We start from the raw sequence: 24,010 nt of genomic DNA, 5'->3' as shown, positions 1-24,010 counted from the left end.
CAGGAGGTTAGCGTCAGGACATTGTCATAGCGATTCAGGGAGAGAGATCCAGCTGGAGGTTAGCGTCAGGACATTGTCATAGCGATTCAGGGAGAGAGTTCCAGCAGGAGGTTAGCGTCAGGACATTGTCATAGCGATTCAGGGAGAGAGTTCCAGCTGGAGGTTAGCGTCAGGACATTGTCATAGCGATTCAGGGAGAGAGTTCCAGCAGGAGGTTAGCGTCAGGACATTGTCATAGCGATTCAGAGACAGAGTTCCAGCTGGAGATTAGCATCAGGACATTGTCATAGCGATTCAGGGAGAGAGTTCCAGCAGAAGGTTAGCGTCAGGACATTTTCATAGCGATTCAGGGAGAGAGTTCCAGCAGGAGGTTAGCGTGCTGGAGAGGCTCTTTACCCAATGGCATTTCACCAGAATGTTGATTTCTCCTGGCCTGTGATGGTAAAGAGGTGAGTGTTATGGGTACAAAACTTTTCAATCTACTGTACAGCAGTACGACACACGTCATTGTGCAAGACAAAAATATATAGGAACACTACAACCACCATTATCCTTCCTCCATCCTATGTGACCGAGCCACTAATCCCTGCACATTCATCTGTACAAAAATCCCCCAAAAACATGTCGCCTCCAATTTCATCTGTGCCAGGAACAGCACCAACACTGTTTATATCCAGCATAAATTAACCATTATGGAAGGCAAGCAGTGAGGGACAATACTCGGTTCCGTGCACTTAGCAGAATCCTGCCCTGCATCTCAGGGTCGGAGCAATTGACTTTCTATGACAAGGCATGGAGGCTTCCTATTATATACGTTTGAAACCCTTTTCCAAATGTCCTAGTGCACAATAGGTTTGCAATGAAATTGATAAAACATCAATGCATTAGAAAAGTCCAGTGCCTGCAAGATGTGTTCCAATCTAGCCCCATGCCAACAGCCTTAGAAGCGTTGGCCCCTCTAACCTGAAAGTGCCCCAATCAATGAAACATGACTGCCTGCTTGTTCCATGGCTCAGTGTACCCATCTGGCCTAAGTGGAAGATAACACCAGCTGACCCCCCCAAGAGGCCTCGTATTGGCCTTGAAGGCACAGAGACACCAAACACCACACACAACTGCGGAACATCTGGAAATGAGGGGACATCACTAATGCTGGACCCAGGCTTAGTCCTGCAGTGCACTTGAAATCTGACCCAGTTCAGGGTAGAAAAATCTCCCTGAGTGGTCCAGAGCCATTACGTCCCACACCTTCTTGAAGGAGGCTAAACATATCAGCATTACCAACTTGGCGGACAAAGCCTGAAGGGCCAAGTCAACATTGGAGGCACAATCCATGAATAGAGATAACACCACATTGATGCTCCAATGAAGACTAGCCCGATGAAGAATGGGGGCTCAATAAGTAAAGCCCCTTTAGACGACATACCAAAGGGCGCTTTTCCATTGGAATACCCCCCACCAAAGGGTGCCTAGAGGATACAACAGATGCGTAAGAATTGATGGTTTGATACAAAAGCCAAGATGACAAATCAGGCAAATGTTTGTCACCTGGACTAATCCAGAATGAATGGGATCCAGATCGCTTGAAAAGCACCAGTGCACAAATCCCTTTCAGGCAGAATCATATATCTTGACCATCCAGGGGGCGCATGAAGGCTGCATGATGCTGCTCCATTGGTCTGTGCCCCCAACCAAGATACCAGGTGAAGGGACCCCTGAGGACCAACAGATGTGGGAGCTGAATGGGATCTAATCACACGGTTAGGAAGAAGATTAACGGGGTCCTGGCCACCTGCAGGGCCAGTGGGAACCAGGGTTCCCACTCCAAAGTTACCAACACCAGTTTTGAACACAGCAGCTGGCCTGATAAAAAGTTAATCCTTTTATAGAAACAGGCGGAAAGCATAATGCCCGGAAAATGCATCGGCTGCTCAGGTAAATGGATCCGGCCTCCAGCTGAAGAATTTCAGCAGCTGGGCATTCATCCTGGATACATACAGATCAAGACCGAATGGACCCCATATCATCAGAAGCCAAATAAAGAGAGGACGGTGAAGCATGCAGTCGCTTGAGTCTGACAAATGGTGGGAAAACAATTTGGTTACCTTATTAAGGATTTCACCTGAGTCTTGATGCAATACTGGATGTAGAAGACACAGCACATGATTCCCAGATCTCACAGAGAACACAAGAGTCCTGCAGTTCGTAGGCATAGGGCAACACCACCACATTGTCCATGAGGAGCCTCACCACGCAATGTGAGAAATGGTCTGTGAAGAATCCGATCGCAAAAGAACCAGCCAGACTCTCCAAACAGTATATATGGCATGCAGAATCCGGCAGAAGCCATAATCCTGCAGTCAATATCGTGCCAGACCTGACAACCCAACCTTTGGCTACTGATTGATTCTAATTGAAGAATGGGGGAAACAGTAAAGATAGCCCTTCTAATCCAGGCCTCTGCATGTCTTAACCATCAAATCAATTCTTCTCTTAAATCTGTGGGAGGAGGGGCCCAGGCTGCACAACTTGATCCTATGTGCAGAGCCTCAATCTTTGATTGCTGCAGTGCCCTGCAGTGAAGGCGTTCTGTAAATATGGCCTGGATGGATGATGACAGCTGACCTATTATTCTTGGCCAGGTCCTGGACCAAAATCACTGGAAGAGCGAGTGTCTTCTGGAGCCCCCTCTTCATCATCAATATCTATTTCAGCAAAAAGTGAGTGTGGTCACCTTGGGATTTATCTAAAATCCCAGGAATTCTATCCTCTAAGCAGGGACCACATCTGATTTCTGAAAATATATGACAAATCCCTGAAACCAAAGTAATTCCACTGCCAAACTGATGTGGGCCTGTGCTGCCTGAACTGAATTGTTCATGATAAGAATGTAATCTAAACAAACAACTTAATTGAATTTGCCCCAAGGAACTCTATTACTAGCCTGAGCAATTTGGTGAAGAGCCAGGATGCTGAAGATAGACTAAAAGGGGAACAGAGAATTGGTAACATTTCCCTTTCCGTGCAAACTGTTAGAATCACCCTTGGGGCTCGAAGATGGGAACCATGAAATAAGCATTCTTGAGGTCCAGTCTCACAAACTGAACTCCTAGCCTCAAGATGCCCTTTAGCTTATCAATCATTTCCATTTTGGAATTCAGATAGACTGCAAATTGTTATCCTTGTTTTCACCAAGAATATGCTGGTGAGGAACCTCCCTGGGTGAATTCTTGCTCTCTTTCCCTACATTTGCTTCAAGAGGCCTGTGATGTCCAGTGCGATCAACACATGTTGCTTATTGGAAAAATCACCCCTGTTCTGGGATTCCTCTGATGGGGAAGATGCCTAAATTCCAGTCCGAGTGCATTGGTAATTTGAAGAACCCGGGTGTCCTGAGAAACATGCAACCAATGTTGAGCATAGACCCACAACCACCCCCTACTGGACCATCTACCAATGGTGTTAGATATACACCTACTTTGGGTGAAGGCAGCTCACTCACGATCACCTCTGAATCTGTAGCTTCTTCCTCCCTGTGCTCTCTTGGCAAAGAAGGCCTGCCTCGGCCATTGCAAGGTTGCTGCAGCCCTGGACGAGACCCATTGAGCAAAGATCTTATTAATTGATGATTGGGCCTTCTCCAATGAAGTAAAAGAGTTCACAAAATTGCCAAGTTCTTTAACAAAATGGTCCCAAAATAGTCCTCTGTCCCATTGGATTCTGCCACCTTCCCAAAATTGCACTGATCTTGAGCTGAATGCCTTTCCTCCTTTCTTGGAACATGGAAGCATTGGCATCGCCAAGAAAGCAGAATGTGTGCTGTGCCCCGGGCACTGACCTCCCCTTGATCCAGCAAATCCCCAGCTGCCTTGACTTCCTCTGCCAGATGTAGAATGTTGACTAAGGCACCCACTGTTTTAAGGAGTCTGTCCTGAAAGGACGGCGAAACACTTTCCTCCACTTGTCATATTTAGAATAGAATGTGATAATTTTGGGATCTACAACTAGGGTGGATGCCACACTATGGGGAAGGGAGGGCCTCAGGCACTCAGCCTCTATCCTCTTACTAGCTGAAGGCTCCATCCTGCACCTAAGAAATGTTCAAGCATAGGACCCTGCGGACTGCAAAAGGACCCACTCCTTGGAGTTGGGATGCATAATTAAGTATGGGCAAAACCTTGGATATCAAAAGACGTCCTCTTGGTCAGAAAGACTCTCACTTAGTCTAGTGGATCTACGTCTTTCCTTTGAAGCCCTTTGTTCTCCCAGAAGGTCTGACATCAAAGAGGGGTTTGTAACCCTTGCCAGGATCCCTTGGTGACAAATCTAGAGCTGCAATCTTGCCTTGTTTCTGAGCCTGCGCCAGGCGAGATGGTCCTCATAATGCGTGTAGCATTTCCACCATGGGAAGTCCTAGTACCGATCCTGCCCTGGGGTCACCTGGCAAAGAAAAGCCACAACCGGAGGCCGCCTGTTCCAGTGTTTTCTTTTACATTTGTTTTTGACTGGTCCTTGACCCCCACGTCACCTTTCCCATCCACAGCAGTCTGGCTAGTCTGTGACTTACTGGGATACTCAGTGTACATAAACTGGGGCACAGAAGATTGGATAGATTGTGACAAAGCTGCCAGTTTCTGATCCAATGCCCTGTCCACAGCCTGGGCTAGGCACGTGCTGACAAAAGGTACAAACTGGCTTTGCCATATCTTATTATCTGGTAGAGGGGACTCCTCACTCTTCCCCCAGGGCCCTTTTAAGTGCTTTTGGGGCCCGGGGGATGCACACCTTTGGGCCCACTCGCCACTAAACTAAAGAAATTAAGGGATCCAGAATATCTGGATGCGCCCCCTCTTCATGGTCACAACTCATACCTTGCTATGCTGTCCCACAGCAATTAAAATATGCAATGGTACTCCCTGTCAGTCCCCTTAGCCTCTTATAGCTAGCTGCAATAATAATCAAGTAACATTAGTAGTCCAAGAGAAGGGTATTTGTTTCCATCATTAGTACAGGACACCTTTTTTTCAATACTAAACACGAGGAAGCGATGTACAAGGAACATCACTGTAGTATAGCTGCAAGACAGAGATTGAAGGAAAAGGCGAACTTAACCAAGAGTAGACAGAGGACTCAAGACTCAAGTGCTCCAGCATGGTGTTTGTAGACCAATTGGAAGAAAGGATAAAAGTTACACATAGTAACATAGACAATGGATGCAGATAAGAAGTTACCAGGAAGGTGTCTGTATCAAGTCAGACTGAAATTAGGAGAGGGACATTGTTTTCAACTGGATTTGCCATTGTAGAACAAAAAACAATTGGCTGTGGTTTACAATATATTAATGATGACGGTTTTGTCTATAATGCGGTCCCATACCCTATTATGAATGACCGGTAGTACCCGGTGAGACCTCGAAAGGCTCTCTTTCACGTCTGTGTGGTAGGGACGTCCCTATCCTTCAGAGCCTGTACCTTCACTCTGAGAGGTTGTTTCTTACCTCCACAGACCAGGTGGCCTAGGTACGTCACTGTGCCCTGTGCTATCTCGCACTTTGTGGCCTTGACAGTCAGACCTGCATTCTGCAGCGCCTGAAGGACTTTTTTTAGATGGGATAAGTGATCCTCCCCGGTGTGGTTGAACATAGCAATGTCATCTAAATAGGCGATACTGAAGTTTTCCAGACCGGAGAAAACCTGGTTAACCATCCGCGGAAAAGTGGCAGGGGCATTCTTCAATCCGAAGGGCATCACAGAGAATTGATAATGTCCTTCTGGGGTTGAGAATGCTGACGTCTCTCTTGCTCCATCTGTCAAGCCAACCTGTCAATACCCTGCTGTTAGGTTGAAGGTACTCATGTACTTGGCAGCGTAGAGATTGTCAATGAGCTCATCTGTCCGAGGAATGGGGTGAGCATCTGACTTCATGACAGAATTGAGCCCCCTCTAGTCCACACAAAAGCGGACTTCTGTCTTCCCACCACTGGTCCTTTTAGGGTCCAGTACCACTGTGCTAGCATAGGGGCTGTGGGACGGCTCTATCACCCTTCGGGACAGCATCTTGGAAACGTCCTCCTTGATGGTGTCCCTGACCTTATCGGACATCCGGTGAATCCTACTCTTCTCCAGTTTACAGTCTCCAGTCTCTACATTATGGGTGCACCAATCTGTGTGACCTGGAGTCAGCAAAAGCAGACCGGAAAACTGTGCCAGTAACCAGCGACAGTCTGTCAGTTGCTGTTCTGACAGGTCAGATGCAAGGTTGACACCTTCAAGTGACCCATCTGTGGCTTCAGTGAGCAGGAGGTCTGGGAGGGGATCAGTCTCCTCCTCAGTCCCTCTGTCAGTCACTAATGCCATGATCAAGTCACCGAGCTATAATGGGGTTTTAACCAGTTGACGTAAAAGATCCTGCACATCTGTTTAGGTCCTTTCACGTCAATGAGATAATTCACATCACTGACTTTGTCCAGCACACAGTAAGGCCTAGTCAACTTGTCCAGAAGGTCACTGGGTTTGACAGGCTCCATAATCCACACCCACTGGCCTGGAGAATAGACTGTCACTGTGGCCTTCTAGTTGTGCCAGTTCTTCATCAGCTCCTGACTGACCTTAAAGTTTTTTGTTGACTGTTCCATGTTCTTTGCCATTATAGACCTAAGGCCAAGTACATAGTCTACCAAATATCATGTGGGGGATCAAGGGCTATCCTCCCATCCATCTTTCACTAGACTGAGGGGACCTCGTACAGGGTGTCCAAACAGAAGCTCAAAGGGGCTAAACCCTATTCCGTTCTGTGGCAACTCCCTGTAGGTGAACAGAAGGCATGGCAGGAGAATATCCCATTTTTGTCTCAGTTGTTCTTCAAAGCCACCTATCATGCCTTTCAGGGTCTTGTTGAACCGCTCAACAAGCACAGTTGTTTGTTGGTGGAAGGATGCAGAGAACCAGTAGGTGACTCCACACTCTTTCCACATAGCCTTCATATACGCTGATGTGAAGTTTGATCCCCTGTCAGAAACAACTTCCTCTGGGAATCCAACACAGGAGAATATCCCAAATAAGAGCCTCTACAACCATGGGGGCTTTGATGATCCTCAGAGGGAGAGCCTCAGGGTATCTTGTGGTGTGGTCTACCCCCAAGATGTACCTGTTCCCTGAGCTGGTTTGAGGATACAAAGGACCCACAATATCCATGCCTATTCTCTTGAAAGGCCATTTAACCATGGGTAGTGGAATTAAGCGGGCCTTTGTGGCACCACCTGACTTGCTAGAAGCTTGATAAATTGGGCAGGACAGGACAAATTCCTTAACCTTTCAGCCGAACTGCAGGCAGTAAAAGTACGCAGACAACTGGTCTGATGTATTTGTCACTCCGAAGTGACCCACTTAAGGAATTTGGTGAGCCAAATCCAAAAGGAACTTTCTGTGGCCTTGGGGAATCATCAACCTTTTGGTGCCTTCACCCTCAAGTCTTTTGGCTCACTGTACAGGAGTCCCTCTTCACAGTACACTTTGAACAGGCCAGGGGCCTCGCCCTCGGCCTGCTCCTCCGCCTGCTTCTGCGGGCCTACCTGAGTGGGGCACCCCTTTCTGGGCTTTAAAGAAGTCAGTCTGATCTGGGCCCTCAGCTGATGCAAACTCATCCCTCTTGGGCAGGCCCTTCAGATATGAGCTCACATGGTCCCCTACTTCGGGTTCCTGCACGGTGCCAGGCAACTCTGAGGTCTCTGAGTCTCCTGCTACCAAGGTAGGGTCCTCAGTGGCTACTGGCCCCTCTCCCACAGAAGTAGGTGACTCAGCAGTCTGTGGAACTGGAATAGGGGCTACCGGCCATGCCAGTCCCTCATACAAGCCCTCTAGAAGCACATCAGGACCTAAGTCTCTGAGAGCGTTCAATCTGGCGATCTCTTTGGTCCTCGACCAGGTAGCCGCTGTGACTATCTCGGGATCAGGAAAATCATTACCCAACCGACATGGGACAGGGATGGAGTCTTTCACTGCTATACAGTGCTGGGTTGTTTCATCTTGCTAGCTGAACTCTACTATCATCAAGGGGCACTTACTCTTTCCGTCAAACACACTGACGCTAGAATCAGGCCCATCAAAATACTTGCCTGGCTGTACCCACTGCCGGGTGACAGCAGTGACTCTAGCTGCAGTGTCTCGGACTGCAGGAGTTTTGTGTCCATTGATATACACATGTTCTAAAAAGATTTGAGTATTATTAAGAACTAGGGTCTCTTCTGGAGACCCGCTACCGTTCCCACTCATTGTAAACAATCCACATTTGGCCACTCCTTGGCCTAGTGGGAAGCCTTCCTCTAGGAGGCCCACATTAATGATGGCCTCTTACACAAGTCCAAATTCACTATGAGTTGCTTAGGTAAGCTCTTGCAAGCAGGATCCCCTTTCCTATGGCCCTGCTCTTTACATACAAAATATCCTTTGGATGGTATGAACGTAGGTATCCCAGTGTTAGGGGTGCCTGTGTCTGCTTTTTGGAGTGCATGGCTGAACTAGAGTTGTGGGATTTCCCATCATGTTTTTGAGGACCTGACTTCAAAGAGCAGTGGTTTGGACCTTTGTCCTTCCCATCCTTGTTTACCTTTTTCTCCAAGATGCTTGTATAGGTCAACCTCACAATTCTTCAAAACAGGCTCACATACAATCAAATTGTACATCCCTTTACATGTGTCAGCTTTGTTACCAGCCACCTACCCGCTCAGCTATTTCAACAAGTGTGTGAACGCTCCAAATGTCTGCCCACTTGTCTTTCCGAGCACTATGAAGCTCTTGAGATACTGTTCTGAGGTTACAGAACTTCCTGAGGAGGGCTGCCTTCCTACTCTCATAAATGGGCCTTTCCTCAGGAGTTTACTGAAGAATTGCATCAGTCCCTGGTGTCGGTAAGCTCGAGCGCTTCAAACTAGTCAAAAATATCCTTCCCTACTTCATAAGCCTGTACTAAATATCTGGGGATGTGCCATCGGGGCTTATTCCGGGCACTCTGGTTTGAGCCACTACTGCTGTTCTGAATATCGATTTCTAAACCATCAATCGGCCCCACGCCTATAGTACACCAGAAGGGAACAGATTGCAAACACAAGCCAATTATAAACCTCTTTGTTCAATTTTGGTAACATGGTTGGAATGGCAGGCCGTGGATCGTTGGTTAGTTGCAACACAGCGAAAATACAATTATAACCCAATGATAAAAGGGACTGCCCAGTCAAGGTTGTATACAAATATCTACTTTATTATTTTCACAACAGACAGTTCTAGCACACTACAAAAAACAACCCACCCTGTAAAGGAATGCAGAGGACAGACAGTTTTAAAAAGGAAAAGAGATGCACTCTGAATACTGACAGGAGGGTAGTTGATAAAGGGCCTCACTACGACTCAGGCGGTAAGGGGTTTACGCCGGCGTAAACAGCGCCGACCCTTACCGCCTGAGTACGAGGTCCCTTAGCGCCATGGAGGTTTTAACACCAGGTGTTAAAATCCATGGCGCTAAGGGACCATGGAGTTAATTACGCCACCGTAATTTACGGTGGCGTAATTAACGCCTTCCCCACTCCCATTATGCCCTATGGGGCAAAAATGGGAATGGGGAAGGGTAAATGGGGATTGGGGACTTACCGCCCCGCCAACCTCGGAATGGGGCGGTAAGTCCGCCAACCACCATGGCGTAAACATAGTTTACGCCATGGTGGTAAAGTCACGGCCCAGGCGGTAACTTACCGCCTGGGTCGTAATGAGGCCCAAAGTAATCTCAATAATTCAAGGATACTTGGTTTCAGCACAAAGGAAACAATGCATCATAAAATATCACTAGGGGTCTTCGGAGATGGACCAGGGGGACAGTACCACAATGTACCTTGTGCTTGTAGAAGTTCTTGGTGCTCAACAGAGTTGAGCTGGTTTCAGGGCGTCTTGTAGCTTCTGCAACAGAGTTCAAGATGGGAGACAGCTGTGGGTATAAGGCGGCAGTTCGGCGCACAAGGCTGGACGGACAGCTGCAGGCTGGCCTACATGGCAGCTCAGGAATCTTTGTCTCAGTGCTGGTCGGCAGGTCTGAAGCACTGATCGAAGTGTCTCGGACAGCGTGACGGACTGCAGCGTAACAACAGTCAGCGGTGCAGTCGGTTGAAGCTCGAGGGGCTTGAATGGCTCTAAAATGTCCTTTAAGGTGGATGTTGTTAGATGCTTGTCGAAGCAATCTTCCTAGCATTTTCGCTGCGCTCGTGTCGTCCTTGAAGGCTGATGGCCCAAAGCTCTTGAGAGTGTTGCAGGCAACTGCCTTGTCCTTGGTTTGGTTCAGAGACTCTCTGGCACTTCCCAAAAAGAAAGATTGCTGCAGAGCCTAGCAGGGCACACAGTGCTGGGTACCTGTTCTGGAGCTGCTGGAGGATCCTCTGGATTCAGTATCTCCCTCTGTTCCCTGGGAGAGGTTTAGGGGAAGGATCTTGCTTCCCTGCTTGGAAATCCTGGGCTTCCTTCACTGGTGGAAGCTGTGAGGCAGACTGTGCCTTCAGTCAGGGTTCAATGCTGAGTTCTTCTTGTTACTCCTTGCAAAGTCTTCTGATGATCTTCCAAAAAGAGGGGTTCAGCCTCTTTCAAAGCCAAATGGGCCACAGTGATTGGTGTAGGCTAAGCCTACCTTAAGGCAGCAATCCTGGGTCCCCACCAACAATCTCCTGTATGTCTGAGGTCATAGGCCAGAGTGCTTTGCAGCAGAAAAGGTAAAGCGGTTTAAACATGCAATACTAAGTCACTCTAGTGAATGCAGCTCTCTGTGGTTCCTGATTAAAGCGGCAGGTCTCCCTTGAAGCTGTGGCAAGAACAGACTTTCTTTCTCCTGCAAATCACATTCTCGTACCTTCTGAATGGGGGCCCCCTGCGGGTGTTAACTATTGTAAAAACATAGTCCCAGAAATGACAGGTCACTGCTCTTGATGCTGAGAGGCGGGAGCTGGTTTCAGTATGACACAGTGCATTTCAAAGGTTGTTGGGGTTTCCTGTCTCCTTTGTTAGTCCTGCGGCCATGGCCCATGTGGGCCTGTTTGACGTATACTAGATTACTATGTTAATTGTGTTAATTGCTGTAACCATTTGAAGAGAGTAAACAAATGGACAGGGCAGATCCATGGAGCCTTTGATAGTTAATTAGGCTGCCCATGGCAGGAGGAAGGTTTTGGCCCTCCCCCTTCTGAGATGCATCATGTTCTCCACATGTCAGATCACATCTAAATATGACAGGGAGGACTGCGCCTGTAGGCTATGTCCACCCAGAGTACACGGGTCTATGTGTATGTCATTCGGCGAGCTGCCTGTAGGTGTCAGCACTTCAGATTGGAAAAAAGAAAAGGCATTGCTCTGAAGTATTGACACCCTGCAGTCAGCCATTTAACCAGTTACATTTGGGCTAAATGGGCTGCCTGATGCCTCTGTACTCGGAGATGGGCTGGAGTGCGGGTTCTCCTTTTGTTTCTGAGTAGTTTCATCATGCAGCATGAAGCCCTTTAACCTCGTGGTTAAAGGGCTTCATGCTGCGTGATGACCCTTTACTCAGAAACAAAAGAAGAGCCTGGCCCTTCAGCCCTCCTCCTGTCTCTTGAGTACAGAGATATCACACAGCATGAAGCCCTTTCACTCAAGGAGCAGCCTGGTTACAGATGGTCTGCAGGCAACCCATCAAGCATGCAGCTCCTTGAATGAAAGGTCCAGGGTCGGATTGGCCCCTCGCCCTTTCGGATCGTGGCCGGGCCGAAATCATCCCTGGGGACTGGGGGCCAGTTTCTGGCCATGCCTGGGCCGGTTTGGAATTGTAAGAGGATTCAATTCAACACTACAGCTAAGTCAACGCCTAGTCTATAATACTGAATGAAAACCCTTATTGATATAATTTTATGTCCAGTTCATGCGTTCTGGATGACTACCCTTATATAACACCCCTCTCTTGGAATCCTCCTGACCCCACTGAGCCAAGAAGTAGTTCTGTTTTGCAAGTTAAAAGGTTTATTTGATAATTTAAACAATAGATATAGATATCACGCTTTATAGTAAATTAATAATTGAATATCACACTTAATCTGATATGATAAATATTAACAACAGAGAATCTGGCACTAGCACACTTCTTTATAATCACTAATGAGTTGACATGAAATGGATAAGATAGCACACTGGTAAATAGGAACAAAAGAAGAAGGTGGTAAAGAATGCTTTATGTAAGCTCAGGTGGATGCACTATTCAATGAATGCAGTACAGAAAATACTCAATATGATTTCAACCAAACAATGTAATCACTTTTCTCTGGCTATTCACTCCCCCCCCTTTATGGGATGCAAGGAAATGGGAGGAAAGCACACAGTTCTCAGAAATGCAATCAATGTAATTCAGTTCAATCCCCCCCAAGCACGCTTAAAGAAAACAGATAGGAGTTTTGAAAACACAGGCCCAAATACTTTTATATGTGCTAGCAATGGATGAGAAATATGCTGGAATGCTTTTAATTCCCTTTCAGAGGTTCAGGGTGAGTGATATCTAGTTAATATTAGCTCAGGCTCACTCTTGCAATGATTCAGGGATAGTTTTTATGAGGCAAACGATTTTCTGGCAAATGGAAGGCAAGCAGCAGCTGATTTTTACACGTGAAGAAATTTGCAAATCGCGGTAAAATTCGCGAATGCGCCGAGCGCTATTACTGAGGAACTACAAGGACTATCACTATCGTTTTGGGGTCCTAAGAAAGCCTAGGATCTCGGCTTCTAGATGAAAGTTACTGCAAGTCTCTAAGACAAACGGTCGCGGAGATATGAGCGATTTAGTAAAGGTCGTTTTTGGTTTTGCAAATTTTAAACGCAGCACTTTTTCAGTTTTAAAAATGATGGCAGGATAACACAATTGCTAAGCTGCAGTTCTACTTAGATTAAAAATGGATTGAATTATATGATTTTAACTAAGAGATGTGTGCTGAGTTTTGCTGAGTACTCACAAGAGATTTTAAACAGGAAGGCGGCTTTGTCACGATCTGGTCAACAGGTCTGGACTTCGGACGGTCTCTGGGCACAGCGTCTGGTCTCTGGAACTGCTAACATGGGTCTGGGTCAGCTCTGCTCTCTCTCTGGGTACAGCACGGCTTCTGGATTCTGGAGATTGAGGGATTTGAAGTCTCTGTTTATCTTGGAGTCTAAGTGTTGGCTCTTTGAAAGTTGATGAGGTAAAGTATGAATTTTCCGGCAGAGCTTCCAGCTGCAAATGGATTTGAAAGTCTCTACCTAAGTTTCAGTAGTCCATTTATATGTTCTGCAAGTGGGTGTGTGTGTTGGTCATAACTAAACCTGCCCCTCTCACTTGTCATTGGTCCAGCTTTCATTTCTCCCCTGATTGGGGGAGCTAAGTTGTGTCAGAGTGATGTCAGCCATTTATGATCTCTTGAAAAAACTCCCCTGTCATCTGTGCACCCAAATCTATATATGATCAAAACACATATTTCACAGTTACACAGTTGTTTGAAATTACATACCCATGTCACATATCACATGAGGTATACTCTGTCCCAAATCTGCTGTTTCTAGGAGCTTGCATTCAGAAATGGCACATATTTCACTTTTTAACTGATTTTGCCATTTCTGACATTGACCCCACTTTACATACATGTGCGCAGGGAGTAGGGACATTAATTGATGAAGTTTCAAATTTTTAACATGCATACATTTAGAGTAATATCCACTTTTCCGCTAAAACCCCCCTGAACATACCACCGGTTCTAAAAACCTCTTAAACTGTGGGCAGAAAAATCACAAGAATTATGGTATCATTTATAAAATTTTCACATGTCCGCTCTATGAATGATCCATCTTTTTAAAGTTATGTTCTGGCTCCAAAGGGGTGTGGTTTACCCTCAGCACAAGGTTGAATTTCTGGTTTTTCCAGTTCTGCCAAGCCAGCTTGCTCTCACAGGCAGTGCTCCTCCCCTTTCCTTCAGGAGGAAGCCACTTTTTACGACCATTTACGACTCCTGCCATAAACCATCTGCCTGGGTGAAGGGGGTTACATTGTTCAGAGCTCCTGTATTCTGTAGGGGGCTCCCCTTAATTCAATTATCAGAGAGATGGTATATCCTTAGTGTGGCCAGCAAAAGGCAGATAGGCCTGGGAACACAGTTGTGACTCAAGTTTCACTCCTGATGGGGGTAGCTGTCAAGCAAAATCAAGTTCCTTAAGCCAGACTTTCAGCTAACTGTCATATTTTTTGTTGCTTTTTAAATTAACTTGCAATTTTACACATGCAGCTAGAATGCTGATTCTAAGTGCAAAACTATGACATTTCAACAGTTACAAAGGCATGTGACACCAAACATAGGTCACTCATTTAATCTAAACATTTTCGATTTTAGTGTCTTTAAATCCAGTGCAACTTAAACTGCTGACTCCATAGCAGTTTTGTTATAAGCATTGTTTTGGGCTCTTCATTTCCCAGATTTTGTAGGCACACAACACTCCATTCTACCAAATGTCTGCTGGTGTCCAGTGAGTTTTTAGATGTGTTGCAATGTTTAAAATAGACATTTTGAGCCTGCCTTCAGAGAAACACAGGGTGGTTTTAAAGCGCTTTGAAGCTAACCGGCGCTACTGTTTTTCCTTTGGCAACCCATTTCCCTCATGGCAACCCGGCCTATCATTCTCGCACTGGTGGGTGGCAAGTGAGGCAACCATTTTGGTGTGCGCACAAACTGCGCAGCTTTCCTGGATTTCGGCGCACATGTGGGTTTTCCGCCATCTTGAATTTTCTAAGCCCACAGCACCAAATGTTGTAGCATGATAGCTTAAACGTGGGTCAGGACACCCAACAAGCCCCCCCACGCGACTGCACTTTGAATTTGAGTCGATGGGGAGTCGGGTGCACAAGGGTTTTGACCCACGCACCGGTCTGTCCGCATAATCTTCTTCCAATTCTGCAAATGGCACAGCTCAGCATCTTCTTCTCCATCCGGTACTGATCGATCGGTTCTCCTCGCCGGTCCTGATGGGAGTATTGGGCGGTACACAGGGCCCATCGCGTCTCTGCTCCCGGTCTCCGGATCGTCCTCCTTGGCCCGTCTCCAGGTTTTCTTTCTCCTAGGACGACAAAGGAAGAGCGGCAATACCTACTCATAGACGTTTTTCCACCACTGTTGAGATAGTGGGGCAGCATATGCATTTCATCATCACGAAACATTACATTCTTATTTTGAAAAAAAAAACAGTATAACTAAGAGACAGTTTCATGCAAATCACAATATTTTAGAGACTAGATGTGGTATGTTTTATGATTGGAACTGAATTAGTCCGAGACAGTACCCGCTAGGATTCCAGAGGATTCCTCCAGTTGTTGCAGAGCGTGCCTGGGATGGCAACACTTCAACTGGTTTATGTGGACCCACTTGTCTTCCCCCGCTGCCAAAGGACCTTTGGGGATGTGGATTTTGTAGGCCACAGGGGAGATTTTGTCGATGATCTCAAAGGGTCCCTTCCATGTAGGCAAAAATTTGCGCTGCTTGGCCTGGTTCCTTTGGAAGTTGTATAGATAGACCCGGTCTCCCACCTGATATTCCTTCCTGGAAGTTTTCAGGTCATAATGGGTCTTCATGCTATCAGCCGATCTTTCTAGATTCCGCTGAGCATAAGCAAAAGCATGTTGAAGGTGTTTCCTTAAATTCTCCACATACTCATGAGTAGTGGAGGCATTTATCAGTGTCTGCTCTTGGGTCCTGTAGAGCAAATGCTGCGGAAGCACCATCTTGCGCCCAGTCATCAACTCAAATGGTGACATTTTGGTTGCAGATGAAGGGGTAGATCTGATGGCCATTAGGACCAGAGGTAATCGGATATCCCAACTTGGCCCAGAATCTGCCACAAACTTCTTTAATATGCTCACAATTGTCCGGTTATATCTCTCTACTGCCCCAGAAGAAGCTGGTCTATAAGCAATGTGTAGCTTTCTCTTGACCCCCAGTATCTCCCACATCTTTGTTATTACTTCACTGGTGAAGTGGCTACCCCTGTCTGACTCAATCCTTTGAGGTAGACCAAAACGGGAAAAGATGTGGTTAATCATCAAGGCAGCTGCCGTTTCTGCCTTGCAGTTTGGGGCTGGGAGACATTCCACCCACTTGGTAAACAAGCATGTCACAGTCAACATGTACTTATTCCCCCTAGCAGAGCGAATCACGGGGCCTACAAAGTCGATTTGTAAATCTGACCATGGCAGGGTCATCCCCCGCTTTTGGAGAGGCGCACGGTGCGTGAGGGATGATGGCTGAAATTGTGCACACACAAGACACCCCTTCAAGTATTGGTCGAGGTCCTGCCCCATGTGTGGCCAGTATGCAACCTCTCTTAAGATTTCCAATGTTGTGTGAAACCCCCTGTGACCGGCAGTGGCCGCATCATGGGCGTGACTTAACATCAGGCTTCGGAATGAGGTAGGAACCACCCACTGATCGTGGCCAGCTTTGGATTTCCTTACCAGCAAACCGTCTTGGATTCGGAACATTTTTGGACATTTCATCAACACTCTTAGGTCCTCTTTCCCAATATAATCGGTATCCGTCAGGGGAAAGTTCTCAGGGTCCTCAAGGTGCTGGTAAAATTTACCAATTATTGGATCCCCCTTCTGAGCAGTAATCAAATCAGCATCAGGGGTCTCCTTACTCCATTGTGCAATTGAAAGGTCGTTGTGAGCATTTGTCTGGGACCTAGTGATAGCAGTGACCTGGATTTCCCCCAACAGGGACTCAATCTCAATTAGATCCCCTTGGATGGCCCCGGTTTTGGCCAGCTGATCAGCTAAGTCATTTCCAGTTTTGTCTGGTCCCTCTACTTTGGAATGACCCTTGATCTTTTTCCAATAGATGGTCATCCCATTCGAGGTGACCAGATCATCAATGTTTTGGATCAACTTCCCATGTTTCAAGGGTTTGTTATTAGCACATAACATGCCTCTGGTTTTCCAATTAACCAGGTGCTCCACGAACCCGTTCCGTACATAATCCGAATCTGTGATTATGACCAGTTCGCGGAGTTGATGCTGGACAGCAGTGAGGATGGCCTGATGCACAGCCATCAATTCTGCCACCTGACTACTTCGGGGACCAATTTTGTATCCAGCGGAGGGTTCTGGGGACTCATTCACCCATGCATTCCCTACGCCAGCCACCAGTTCTTTCTCCCCGTCGTTGTCAACATGGTAAGAGCATCCATCCACATAGACAGTGGGCATTCCCTCACACTTGTCCTCTTCAAAGACTTTGTGTGGGGAATTAAGGTATGCCTCCATGTTGTCCTTTATTTTTAGACTTTCGTCCTCGAGACAGTTTTCTCTGGCACAATCATGCAAGTCAGCCAGACCTTGCGCGAGGGGACTCTTCTTGTTTTGGCCATATCTGACCTCCACAGGAAAGCCTTGCATTGACAGAATCCAGGAAGTAATTCGGGAATTACTCACATTTCCGGCCCGGATTCTGTCACTTTGGAGATACTGCTGAGGCTGGTGTGGAGTCTCCACTATGATGTGTTCCCCCTGGATAAACGGGCGGTAATTCTTCAATGCCCACACCGTTGCCAGGAGTGCCTTCTCACAATCGTTGAATTTTTCCTCCACAGAGGATAAAGTTTTGCTCGCATAGGAGATTACTTTATTGACCTTGTCATGCTTTTGGTATAATACTGCCGTCAAGCACGTATTAGAGAACCCCGTCTCCAGGAAGAACTCCTTGTTTCTGACAGGGTAAGCTAGGCAAGGTGCTTGTGAGAGGCTTCTTTTGAGTTGTCTTACTGCCTCGGATTGTTCTGGACCCCATTCCCACTTGACCCCCCCCTTCAGGAGATGAATCAGGGGTCTGGTAATCTCTGCGTAGCCCTCAATGAACTTTCTGCTGTAATTAGTCAGTCCAAGGAGGCTCCTTAGTTCTCGCAGAGTTGTGGGGTCTTTCAGTTTCTGAAGTGCTTCCACTTTCTTTTCCTGGGGACAGAGACCCTGAGGAGTAATCTCATGCCCCAAGAAATTAACACGGGTTCTACACCACTGTGCTTTCTGAAAGGAAAGTTTTGCTCCGGCGGCCCTCAACTGCGTCAGAACATAACGGATCTCCGCTATGTGTTCCTCCACAGATGAACTTTTGATGAGGACATCATCTACATAAGCCAGGTTACCCCTCGCACCCAGGTCGGGCATGGCCTTATGTAGGAAAATATTGAACTCATTACCGGAGTTGAGGTATCCGAAGGGAGTCCGGGTCCATGTGTACTGCTGGCCCCCAAAGGTAAAAGCCAGCTTGTATTGGTCCTCCCTACTGACAGGCACAGTCCAGTATCCATTGGTCAGGTCTATTGCTGTGAATACCTGTGACCCCTGGATCTGGGCCAGCCCTTGGTCAATGTAGGGCAGAGGCCATCGGGAAGTATGGACCCATTTGTTGAGCTCCCTGAGGTCAGCACAGAGTCTCCACTGGCCGTTCGGCTTCAATATTCCCAGCACCGGATTATTGAAGGTGCTGTGGACTGGACGGATTATTCCCCGGGACTCAAGGTTCTTAATTATTTCAGTAAGGGACTCCATGGATGCGAGAGGCAAGCGATATTGCTTCACAAACACTGGGGTCATGCCAGGGTCCGTGGGGATTGTTGTTGTGTGGATGTCAGTGCGACCACAGTCATATGAGTCTACCGCAAAGAGATCTTGGAAATCCAAGAAAACTTGTTTCAACTTTTGCTTTTGTTCCAGAGTCACACAGGCATCAGCTAGGTTGACTCTCTCTTCCACCATCTGCCTGAAGCCTGGAAAGACTTCTGGTTTGGCTATCTCAGCAGCCTGCTCCAGCTGGGTGGAGAAGTCCCTGGTCAGAGTGCTAATTTGGACTGGAGGCTTCAGGTGGGAAAGGCAGCCCTCATGGACCTGGAAAATCACCTCATCCCTCCTGAAGTCACAAGTCACATCTTCCTTACCATAGGGGCAGGAAGTGTATACCAGGAAGTTCCCCCCATGCCGGGTAAAAATCCTGTCTGGTGTTGTATTGTCATCACTGTCCAAACGGTCAAAACAGTCCTTGGGGATTGGTCCTAACAGTTCATTTACTAAGTCGATGGAAAAATGTCGGTCATCAACCGCCATTCCAATAATGGTGCCTGCGGCTAGAGTAATACTCTTTAAGTCGCTGTTATCCACCTCTATTGGAATGGTGTCATGTTCTATGTTGACTAATGGAGTTGGGTTTACCCCCAACCCTTGCTGTTGGAGAGAAGCATTTAGATGTATGTAAGCATCAGGGTTTTGCAAATATTGTCCTCTTTTAGCTTTCACTTCCAGGGAGAATTGTCGGGTCCTTTCTGGGATGGTGACTTCCTCTTTAACCTGAATTTCAACCGCATAAGGTAGCAATTGAGCTGACCTAAATGCTTTTTCTGGATCATCAAAGCCCATGGGATTATCCGCTAATCGGGACCAAGCTTTGAAGTTTATTAGGTCCAAACTAATGGCAAAGCGATTGAGAATGTCACTGCCTAAGTAAAAGGCGGCAGTGACGTCTCGCACGACCCAACAATTATGGACTATGCTCTTGTTGCCAATGGAGATTTTGAGCATACACCTGCTTGGCAGGAGATGTTTGGAATTAGGTGCTTCCAGGTCCATTTCCCATTTGTCTATCAGTTTGAAGGTGGGAGTGGCTGGATCTTTTGGGAGTTGGCGAAACATGGCTTCGCTGATGAAGCTCTTACCGTTGTTCACACACACTCGAGCGAGAACAGAGTCCTTCCCATCATTTAACTGAACAGGGATGAACAACTGCTCTCCAATTTGCTGAATATCAGCCAGGCTCTGAGCTGATTTCACATCTTTCTGGACTATAGGAGTGGGAGTTTCTGATTGTGGATTAGTATAGAATTTCAGAGTGTTTCCTTCCAGCGTGGAATACCACTTTAGACTGGAAGGAAGGTTGATTTTCAGAAATAGAGAGGACCCCCCATCACCAGTCTGTTGTCCTACTGCTATTACTGTCACGTCTGGAATTTGGTTGTTCTGGAAGTGGAATTCTACTTGGTCAGATTTTTGTTCAACCATGTGGCAGGTGCCGTTTAAACTAACATGGTTAACACTCTGTTTTAATTTTATTGGTCGGCTAGTCTGGGTCCAGAGGACCTTGTTTACGCAATCTATTAGGGGTGACAACCTTCTCAGGAGGTCATTCCCTAGTAAACAAGGGGTGCCCTCTGGGGTCACAACTATGACCGGGTGTTTCAACTTATGTCGCCCAATTTTAATGTCCAAATCTGCCGTCCCCTCGACGGGAATTTCCTTCCCGTCAAAGTTCTGCAGTTGTCCAGGAAGAGAGGTGAGAGGAATTTGGTAATTCTCTCCCCTTCCTGCATTTAGTTCGTCAAAGGCCCTTCTGGACAGAAGGGTAGCTTGAGATCCAGTGTCCACCAGTGCCAAAATTGTACCCTGCCCCTGTACTTGTACCGGGGCATAGTATCTTCCCTCCTTCTCCTCAAGGGGGCACAGATAATGTACATTTTTGGACAACTGGTGGGCTAATTTTCTGAGTTTTGGACATCGCGAGAGAAGAATTTTGGGCAGAATTCTGTGGAGAGCCTTGGGAATCTGAAAGAAAAAGTTGGCAACTGGAGATCAGAGCCATTGTGGGTCCCCCTGGCTCTGGTTCTGGGCCGCCCCCCCCTTTTTGGAGGCAGTCACCAGGATGGGTTTGAACCAGGGGATTTTCTTGCTGTTGGTTCTGGGATGAGATGGTGGGCGGCGGTAGCTCAGTCTCCACATCTCCCCAGTCTGGATTTGCATCCCTAGGGACCCATTTTTCTTTGGGAGGAGTTCCCCCCTCTCTGAAGGAGAAGATCCTTTTCCCAGGATCCTCTGAGGATCCCTCTCCCTCAAATTGGAAGATCTGTACTTCCTCCTCAAACTGAGTCTGTTTGGGTCTTTTGTTTCTCCTACCCCCCCTCTGCTCCTTAGGAGGCAGACTTTCAGGGGCAAGAGATTTTGTTTCCGGTTCCTGGGTTTCCAGGGGCTGTTTACAAGTGAGGAAGGAAGCTTCCTCCAAGGCTTTACACCCCCCTTTCCTTTGTGCCTCCTCCCTGGGAACCGGTGAGTTATCGGGGTGCTGCCCCCGTCATTGTTCTGGAGCACCAGGTCCAGAGTTGGGTGCGTTCTGCGCCGGCACGCCCATCTGAGGGTTCTGCTGAGCCCTCAGTATGTGACCCAGATCCCGCGCCATGTTTTGAACCTGGCGCTCTAACTGGGAAACCCGCTCAGGCTGATACGGGGCCCTGTTTTCTCCCCTGGGCTGATCCCGGGAAGGGTAGCTGTCCCTCCTCTGGTAATACCCCGGGTTGGGAAGATTTGGATACCCCTCCACCCTTGGCCTCCCCTCTCCCGGATTCAGTGGTCTGGGCTCAGGGAATTGGGGAAAGAAGGATGGATGGTTTTGGGGCTGAAAGTCGGGTGGATATCTGGGGAAAAAGTTCTGCCCAGGGTTTGGTAAATTTCTGCCCTCCTGTGGGAAGTTTGGAGGGAAGTTCCCTGGGTTAGGTGCTTGGCTGGATCCCCCCCCTTGGGCTGGAGGAGTCCACACATAACCCAGGATGGGTCGATTTCCCTTGTAACGGGGACTTACATAATCAGGAGAGCGAGGGACCCCATTTGTGGGGCTGCCGCCTTGGCTCCCTGTCTGTGACTGACCCGAGGACCTCCTGGGCCTAGCATTATTAGGTGCAGGTAGGTTTTTAGGCCCCCCCATCTCCAAATCCAAAACGGGGGTGACCTTTACCTCTGCCACCTTGGCAGCAGCAGGGGTGCTGTTGGCTTTGGGGTTTTTCTGGGCATTACTTTTGCTATCTATCGGTTTCTGCACCTCATAGATCCGGGTAGCCTGTTCAATGACCCAGTCTAAAGATCTTTTCTCGTGAAAATCCCTCACGAGCTGGGTCATGATATATTTGGGCAAGGCATGGAAAAACGTATTTATAAATTCTCTGCTATCCGTGCGCACCCTTCTTGTGGTCTGTGCAAAAGCACGCTTTAACTCCTGCACAAATTCTTGTGGGGCCTGATCCTCCCCACATTGCAAATTGTAGGCTGCCTTGCGGGCCTCTTGAGGATTTCTGTGAACAGAAAAATGTTTCAAGATGGCCGCCTTATAGGTGGACCATCTTAAATGATTTTGGTCCTCCAGCCCCGCAAAGAAACTGGAGTATTCCGGGGAGAAGGTCCACTTTACATATTGAATACAGCTTTGGCTGTCCTTCAAATGGAAAGTCTCCATCATTTGTTCAAACAACTCTAAGTGCTCCCAAACAGAATACTTAGCGTTCTTATGGTAAGGCGTGATGACGCTCCTGATCGCCTTAATCTGCTTTAAGGGGTCCTTAAGCAAGGCCCTTTTTGCCTTATTGGCCTTTTTGGTTCGGGTAACCCTTGTCCATTCGTCCTCGGACTCAGAGGCACTGCTCCCAGAGGTTCCCGTCTGTTCTTCCAGGTTTTCCCGGATTCTGCGAGCCTGGGAATGGCTGGCAGAATGTGGGGACCTGGTCTCCTGTGTCCTGCGCAGTTCAGAGGAGTCTTCAGATTCCTCCTTGCTGCCAGGATTTGATGGGTACCCCCTCCACTGACCTAACTGGGCAGAGGTTTTCAGGATGCCCTTAATGGGCCGTTTCTCCTGGGGTTCCCCACTAAACTGTACTGTACTTGGGTGCCCATACCCGGATGCCCGCCCCTCCATTCCTGGGAGGTACTGGCCTATGAGCCCCATGCTTCTGGTTGGATAGTAATCTGCCATCCCTGTGGCCCTGTGCTCATGTGCGCCAGGGGACATGGGGGTGGCAGAGTCCAGGGACTGAGAGGTATGAGGGCCTCTGGTACTAGGGCTCCTGAGGTTATGCTGCGGAGTTTCCATTTCCCAGCGAACCTCATCTCTATCCGCCCCTGCTCCCTGTTGCAATGCAAGAGCCTGCGCCTTCAGTTCCTCAGTTAAGGCCTTACTAGACTCTATCAGTCTCTCCTGCATCGCTACCTGTTGTTGGAGCCTATCATTGTGCTGGCAGAGAGCCTCATTCTCTCTCTGTGTTTCCTGATTGGTCCTGGAGCACTGGGCCAGTCTTTGCTGCAGGAGGGTTACCTCCTGAGCTGTGTCCCTATTGGCCTGCTCCTTTCTTGCTAGAGCATCCTCCACCCTTCTGGTGTGCTCTACCAAGTTCTGGTTTTCTTTTTGGAGGTCACCCAGTCCCTGGTGGGCCAGGTGATTTTCTTCCATTTTTCTTTTTAAATGGCAGACTTCCTGGCCTAAGGCGTCTCTTTCCTGACTAAGAGCCTGCATTTGTGCCTCCAGGTCGTCCCTCTGCCTTTGAAAGGCACCAGCTTTCTGGCGTTCTTCATCAAACTCTGCCTGGGCATCCAGGTCTTTCAAAATCAGCTTGTTGCTCTCTGCCTTCACTCTATCTAGATGACTTTGCAGGGTGGCTACCTGCTCCGTGCATGCCCTGTTAAAGTCTAATTGTTGCTCCAGCTTTTTCTGGCTCTGCAGTAAGAAGTCCAAACTGTCTTGGTGCTCCTTTTGCAGGGCCAGAAATTTAGTATCCTGGTCAGCCTTTTCCTGTTGCAGGATGTCCATATCCTTCTTTATTTTAATGATGTGCTGTCTGCTGTCATTTTCTGACTCCTGGCTCCTCTGCAGCCTCTGCTCAGAAGAGTCCAGATCAGATTGGGCCTTCTGTAATGCCATCTGTTGCCTATTTGCCAGATTTTGGCTTTCAGCACATCTATCCTGCATGTCTCCCATGTATAGGTACAGGTATGCTGCTATCCTGGCAATCTTATTGTGTTCCTCTTTGGCTTTAGGAGCCATATATAGTTCACTCAGGGCCACATGTAAGGGACCCTGATCTCTATATATATCTGACCCTGTTTCAGTGACCTGTCGCGTGATGGCCTGCAACCAGGCACCCTGGCCCTGCTC

Source organism: Ambystoma mexicanum, chromosome 7p (genome assembly GCF_040938575.1).
Source record: "Ambystoma mexicanum isolate Mex_15411 chromosome 7p, UKY_AmexF1_1, whole genome shotgun sequence".
In the NCBI taxonomy this organism is placed as follows: Eukaryota; Metazoa; Chordata; class Amphibia; order Caudata; family Ambystomatidae; genus Ambystoma; species Ambystoma mexicanum.
Note: the sequence above shows the minus strand (reverse complement) of the source record.